Raw genomic sequence first — 7716 nt, forward strand, 5'->3', positions numbered from 1 at the left:
GGGAAATTAGTTGAAGGTATCGAAAAACAACACATGGTTTGGCACATGTTTTGATGGAGGATAGCCACTTTGGCACTTCTTTCTAGAACACATTTCATATGGAGATTATTTTATTGATTATGGGTGGTTGAGGTAGTTACATGGCATAGTTTTCTAGGGTGCACTTGTTCTAGGTGCTCTCTCATCATTATTGCATGAGTATTTCAAATAAACTTGGCATCTTTTGACCTCTATTGGAGAGCGCCCTCACCCTTGACTTGGCACATATATTATTTTATTGGAGGTGGTTACGGAGTAGTTTTATTGGGGAGCATGTGGCATATTTGGAGGTCCACTCATGTATCACTACGCATGCTCTTGTTTGGTCTCCTTTCTATTTTCAGAGCGTTATCTTGGAGGGTGCACTTGTGGAGATATTCCAATTGTTATTTTGGGCTTTGACCACATAGCACCCCATCTAGTTGGCACTTTGCACATTCATCCATAAAGTTGGATGCGTTTGGATTCACACGTGTGTTGGTAGCATGCACCTTGTGGACCACTTGTTATTTTTGATGGTTTTTATGGAGCATTCTCCTGAGAGGATCACTTTATTGTTTTATGCTTCATGCGTCTTGGAGGGTGCATTCAGTGAGATCTTCTAGGTGGATCTTAGAGCGCATCCTCTTATGTGGAAGTTATTTTGTTATATTTTTGCATGCATGCATCTTGGAGGGAACATCCTATGTAGACCTTTAGCATGTTCACTTGGTTATTATGATTTATTTTGGTAGCATGCCCTCTCTTGGAGATTTTTGATGTAATTTCCTTCTTATTTTTGGATGAGAATGAGTCCTCTTGGAAAGGGTAATATCCAAATAGTTTGACATTGTCAATTGTTTAGAGAGGGGGGGGGGGGGGGGGGGGGCAGCGGGGGGAAGAGGATAGAGGTGAATCAGTATAAACAATTTTTAACTTCAAAAGCCTGTAAAAGCACATCAATATACAAAACACAACGATTTTTATGTGAAAACCATGTAATGGTTTTATTAATAGATATAAACCGTACGTTTAAATTTATCAACACCATTTGAAAGGAAGCACCAACTTCCTAGTTTATTAACACTAACTAAAATGAAGCACTAACTCCCTAGTTTATGAACACCGTCCGAAAGGAAGCACCAATTACCTGGTTTATCAACACTAACTAAAATGAAGCACTAACTCCCTAGTTTATCAACATCAACTAAAAGGAAGCACCAACTCCTTGATTTATCAACAACAAAGCTTGTACACCAGTTAATATTAGTCGAAGAAAGTTTGCCTTCCTGGTAGCTGCTCCTCTGTCCTTCACACAAACACTCAATTTCCAAAACACAACTTTCTTAGCAACAAAAGTTCCCTCAACAAATGATCATTGAACTCGACCTCCTTATCAGCAAAGCCTAGCCTCAATGGCCCCAAACCATAATGGAATTTGGACTTTAATGCACCTAAACTCGACCCTCAAGTAATCAAAACTTAGCTTCTAAAACTCTGCCTCCTCCACAAGCTTCGACCTCCTCAATAGTGTTGAAAATTGGACCAACTATGGTCCAGATTTCACCTTCAAATCATTTGTAAACCTTGGGAAAAAGTCACATTGGTAAGTTTAACAAGTCGGCTTCATGTCCCTTCAAGTTGGCCCCATAAGTGATAATTGGTCCTCTTAGCACATGTATAAATAGACCTTTGTTGGAGGTCATTTTGGCATCCATCCATCACGTCTTCTCCTTTTAAATTTGCAGATCGGATTCACACGTGCGAGGAAGGAAGAAGGACGATTTTTGTTTTAACCGAAGTTGACTTTCTGTTCTGATTTGGGACTGTGTTGACCAACGTTGACTCTATTTGACTTGGGCTGATTTAACTTGGTTTGATCGAATTTCTTTTTGTTTTGGGAGGCTGCATTGACTGAGGCTTTGACCAAGATTTTATGGGCATGTTGATTGAGGTTGACTAGGGTTTGATCACAAGTCTACCCTGAGATTTTCTTTCTCCTTTGGCCAAAATTTCACTACCGTTTTCACTTGGTTTGATTGAGGAAGGAAGGCCAAATTGATTGCTGGTTTGGCTGAAGTTTTTTGAGTAGCTGGATCATTGACTTTGATTGGTTAGGGCAGTTTGTTGACCAACGTTGACTGTTCTTTCACAAGGTCGAAAATCGCACACTGGTACCTTTGACTAGATTTGACTTCTCTCTTTGTCGACTTATATTGGATTGGTTGATTTGATAGGTTTAAGGCTTTGACCTTGAATGAATGTTGCATGTACTATTTGGACTATGTATCTCATACTAAACATTGATTGACTAATAGAAGAAGAATTGATCAAAGGGTTTTCCCCCTTGTGGGGTTTTTCCTTGGTCTTTGACCAAATATCCATGTCCCATTGTGCTTGGCTATCTTCTATTGTGCATTTATTGGTTACTGTTCTATCTGTAATTTCTTAACTGTTAGTGGGGTGTGTTACTGCTCAAACTAGCGGGGGTCTTAGGAGGGGATCCTATGGATCCACTACTAGGTCAAGTGTCAACAATGGAGCAATAGCCCACTGTCCTCTCAGCTATAGCTCCCTTCTCTTTACAGACTTTCATCGTTGGGAGGAGACTTGATATAAGAAGAATCTCAAAGATGAATAGACCAATGAATGGGTGGAGGGTGATTCCTAGAGCCTATTCACAAGAGAGACTCAATTAAATGGTTTACTTGCTTAAGAAGCAAGGTGATGGGCTCTCTAGGGAGGGATAAGAGGATACTTAAGCCTAGGTTTGGACAATATCCCTTGACAAGAGGTGTCCTAGGCCTAAGTATCCTTAAGGAGAAGTGGCTTCTATGTGATCCTTGTAGAATTTTAGTTTCGAGGTTGTGGGACCACAAAGAACCCAAGTGGACCCAAACTAGGTCAAGGGTGTGGGGTTGATCAACAAAAGAGGGGCTTGACCTGGTTAGAGAAGAGAATCAGATCAAATGACTAATTTTCCTTTGAAATTTAAATGCAATGATCCAAATGAGGACACTAACCTAAATCAACCTAGGGAGAGAAATGATCCTCAAGCTAGGGCTTGCGATATCTCGGGATTTCGCCGTCAGATTGTGCTCAAACTTGGAAGACCCCTTTAAGAATACCCCAACACAGTTGTGGATCAATTTTCAAGGTGTTTGGATGGCTACAAAATATTTCGCTTGATGCCCTAGGTGACCTATGACCACCAAAGGGATGCCAGGATCAATGCCTTGCTTCTTGGGCTTAATGGAGTCAAGATACAGCGAGATCGAGGATTTTCATACGCTAATGAGCCCTAGATGACTTTCACTATCCTTTCAAGGTGCAACGACAAGGTCATTAGGGTTTTATACTTCAAATTTGCAAAGGAGATGGAGTTTCAGGGTCTTTCAACCTATGAGGTGCTTTTAGGAACATTCACCCACTCCCTCAAAGAGCAACGCATGCATTAAATCACTTATTCAAGGTTTCCAGAAGAATTTCACATTACTTGAACCCATACAAGAATATTGATAACAACACCATGCATTAGACAAGTAAGATAACAAGAATAGCATTAAAATTTCACTTACATGAGAGAGTATATCCATTCATCAACTTCGCATTAGAAAGAATCTCCAAAGACAACAACGAAAATCCAAACATCATAGTGCATCAAGAAACTCCAAAAAAGTCGTCCCAGAAACAAGTGCAAAAATCTCTCGAGATACTAATCCAATCCAGGTGATTTATACAATCTATAGGGGATTCGATTTGCGTAATTGGCCTAATTTAACCCCAAACAATCAAATAATATACAATAATGACATGACTTGGTGACAAGCCCACCAAGATAGCTCAATAATACAAAGAAAAATTCTCTCAAGAGGGAAAAATAATGAACATTATGAGTCGTTGGGCCATTGAGAAGGCCTAGTGGAGTCCAAAGCGTGCCAAGGTGAGAGAATATACTCAAAGCATAGTGAATAAGGGGTTGGCCCCTATTGGAAAAAGTAACTATGTTCGGTCTTCAATAATGTACTTGAGTCATTATGTAATGCACTTGCCAAAAGAATAAAGAATTTTTTTTTGTTATTGTAACAATGACTTATTAAAGCATGGGTTTCATGCTTTGGTCATTATTATATTGGTCAAAGTCCCCATTGTGGACTCCTAGGATTAATATTGAGTTTATAGAGTCATTGTATATTCGAAGAGACCCTTCTTGGGCTTTCGGATCATGTAAAAAGGTTTTGTATCAAGTCAAATATGAATTATGTGTCCTCCACATCATGTTGGCCTAAGGAAGATCAAGTCGGCCTAAGGACCCTCATTCGACCCACAAAAAGCCTATATATTGAAGGAGGTCGAAGTCATTTAGTGCACTCACTCTCAAGCAAGTTCGATATCTCAAGAAGAGTTGGTGAAGTGCGAAGTCTGTTGCCGGGAGGATAAAAGAAGTGCGAGTTTGGGGGAGTCTCTAGAGAAGAGGAAAATCGAACTTTTGGTGCCTCTCTCTCTGTTTCGTGGTCTGAGTTGGGAGATCAAAGTCTCCTAAGATTTCGCTGTTGTCGTAAGTTGCATGTTGTTGGAAACTGCTGCCTAAAAGAAGTTGTTGGAAGGGGTCGAAGATCTTGGAGGCTAACATGGTGTGGAAGGAAAGTTTGGTCTTGGTCTAGGGTAAAGAGTCTCAAAGAATACTATTGAAAGGAAGAATTATCTTGATTGGGTTTTCCCCTCAAGGGGGTTTTTGCCCTGGCATGTGCCTATATCTTGTGTCTTTTGTTTTGTGATCTTCATGTATGTATAATTGCTTGATGAAAAATAAGATAATAAAGAAGTAAAAGAAGCCAACACACTCACAAATAGTTATCAAGAAAGGAGAATCAAACCCTAATATAATATCCTTGATTTTCCAACATGGTATCAGAGCTAAGGTCAAGAGAAGTCGAAGATCACTTTGTTGGCATGGATTCTCCCTCTATGGTGAACTACATAAGTTTGGGTTTCAACTCTGCTGGAAGATGGATCAAGAAGATCATCTACTACCTATTCAACAAAGTCAAGAGTCATGGATTCTTGGCTGCCCTTACAGGATCTCTTACTGATGACAATGCATGGATCATTGATAGTGGAGCATCGAGACACATGACAGGTGAAAGTAGGCAACTACACACACTATCAAAGGAGTCATCCTCTCATGCAGTGGAATTGGGTGACAACAAAAGCTATGCTATTAGAGGCCTGGGATCTACATCATTAAAGCTGGACAATGGATCAAAGCTGCATCTCAACAACATTCTCTATGTTCCAGGTTTGAAAAAGAATTTACTTTCTATTTCTTGTTTAGAAGATAAAGGGGAAAGAATTGCTTTTGTTGATGGAAAAGTATTGGTTTAGGGAAAGAACTCTAGTATTGACAAAGCTAGGGTTATTGGAGTTCGTGAAGGAAGTCTTTATCGGGTTATCACTCCATCTCCTCAAGCTTTGGTTCATATGGAAATAAGTCCCATTGAACTATGGCATCGAAGGTATGGCCATCTTCATTATAGAGTCATCCCTACACTTAGTCAATTGGTTCATGGTATTCCTGATATGAAGTTAGACCATGAAGGTGTGTGCAAAGGATGTTCTTTGGGGAAGCATACTAGAAAGCCATTTCATCATAGTGAATCTAGATCTAAAGAAATATTAGATCTCATCCATTCCGATGTGTGCGGGCCCATGTTTGATAAGACACTTGGAGGTCATCTCTACTATGTAACATTCATTGATGACCATTCAAGGAAGACATGGCTCTACCTACTCAAAACTAAAGATGAAGTATTTGATAAGTTCAAGGAGTTTAGGGTTGAGGTAGAAACCCTAACCGAAAAGAAGATAAAGACTCTAAGGTCTGACAATGGTGGGGAATACACCTCTAAAGAGCTTATTGCATATTGTAAGGATGCAGGTATTAAGAGGGAGCTCATTGTTCCCTACTATCCCGAACAAAATGGATTGGCCGAAAGGAAGAATAGGTCAATCGAAGAAGGCATTCGAACTATGCTCCTTGATCAAGATCTATCGAAGTTCTTATGGGGTGAAGCAGCGATGACTATTGTGTATGTTCAAAATAGAAGTCCTCATAAGAGTCTTGAGAATACTACACCCGAAGAAGTATTCATAGGAAAGAAGCTGAGTGTGGATCATTTCTGCATATTTGGAAGTCCAGCGTGTCTCCATGTTCTAAAAGACAAGCGGAAGAGGTTGGACTCAACAAGCATCAAGGGAATATTCGTTGGTTATAGTCTTTCCCCAAAATCATATAGAATATACATAAAGGAGAGATGATATATTGAAGTAAGCAGGGATGTCATATTTGATGAGAATCAAGCTTACAAGAAATCAAAGGATATTCCTATTGATTCTGATGACGAAGAAGTTCCCGTATTTGAAGAAGATGAAGTTCATGAGAACTCTATTGCAAATGATGAAGAAGGACCAAGTGATCCTATTCAATCGGTGGTTGTCCCAACCACAAGGAAGAGGCCAAATTGGTTGAAAGCTACATTAGAAGATGCTGAAGGACATGAAGCTGCGAAAGGGTCCTCCAGGGAAAGTAAGAAACCAAAAAGGTATTCTAGTTATGCTGCATATATGACAAAATTGATTGAAGCCGAACCATCTACATTCAAGGAAGCTGAGCATGAAGAGGTTTGGAAGAAAGCTATGCAGGAAGAATATCAATCCATCATGAAGAATGGGGTTTGGGAAATCATTCCTAGACCTAGTGACAAATTGGTTGTCACATCGAAGTGGATCTATAAGATCAAACATGCTATTGATGGAAGTATAGACAAGTACAAAGCAAGGTTCGTTGCAAGGGGTTTCTCTCAAAAGGAAGGCATTGACTATGAAGAAACATTTGCACCTACTGCAAGGTACACTTCCATTAGATCGTTGGTTTCACTGGCCACTACAATGGGGTGGAATATCCATCAAATGGATGTTAAGACTGCATTTCTGAATGGGATCATTGATGAGGAAGTGTACATTGAGCAACCTGAAAAATTTGAAGTGAATATTAGGGATTCTCATGTCTGCAAACTCAAGAAGGTTCTATATGGCTTGAAGCAATCACCAAGGGCATGGTATGCAAGAATGGATGCATATCTTCTCAGAATTGGGTTCGTGAAGAGTACTGCTGATCCAAATCTATATATCAAGGTCGTGCATAATGAGCCAACCATTATTCTACTATATGTGGATGATCTATTCATCACCAGTGTAGAACGAAGAATTCAAGAATGCAAGAAGTTTTAATCTAGGTTGTCATTGATGTCAATCATGGCAATGGCCGGGATGACAAATATTATTGAAGATGCTAGAGGATGACTACAACTCTTGTTTAAGTTGTCAAGACACAAATGAAGTGTCAATCATGTATCTTGATGATCACAATGAAAGACTACCATATCACTGTACTTGATGAAAGTCTAGAAGACATGCACTGGATGATTGGACTATGATGGCATGTCTATGATAAAAGACTACATGATGACTTATGTGGACCACACTTAATGATTTGATGACAAACCTCCAATGATGTGAAGTTTGATGTCCTTACCTCTGGTGATCCTAATAATGAAGGCTACATAATGATGGTGACCCTATGTTGAAGAAGATAAGGTGATGAAGAAGGCAATCAAGGACATGATGATGGTGACTCTA

Source organism: Pinus tabuliformis, chromosome 3_2, assembly GCF_031772625.1.
Source record: "Pinus tabuliformis cultivar Carrire ecotype Pingquan chromosome 3_2, CPIR1, whole genome shotgun sequence".
Taxonomy (NCBI): Eukaryota; Viridiplantae; Streptophyta; class Pinopsida; order Pinales; family Pinaceae; genus Pinus; species Pinus tabuliformis.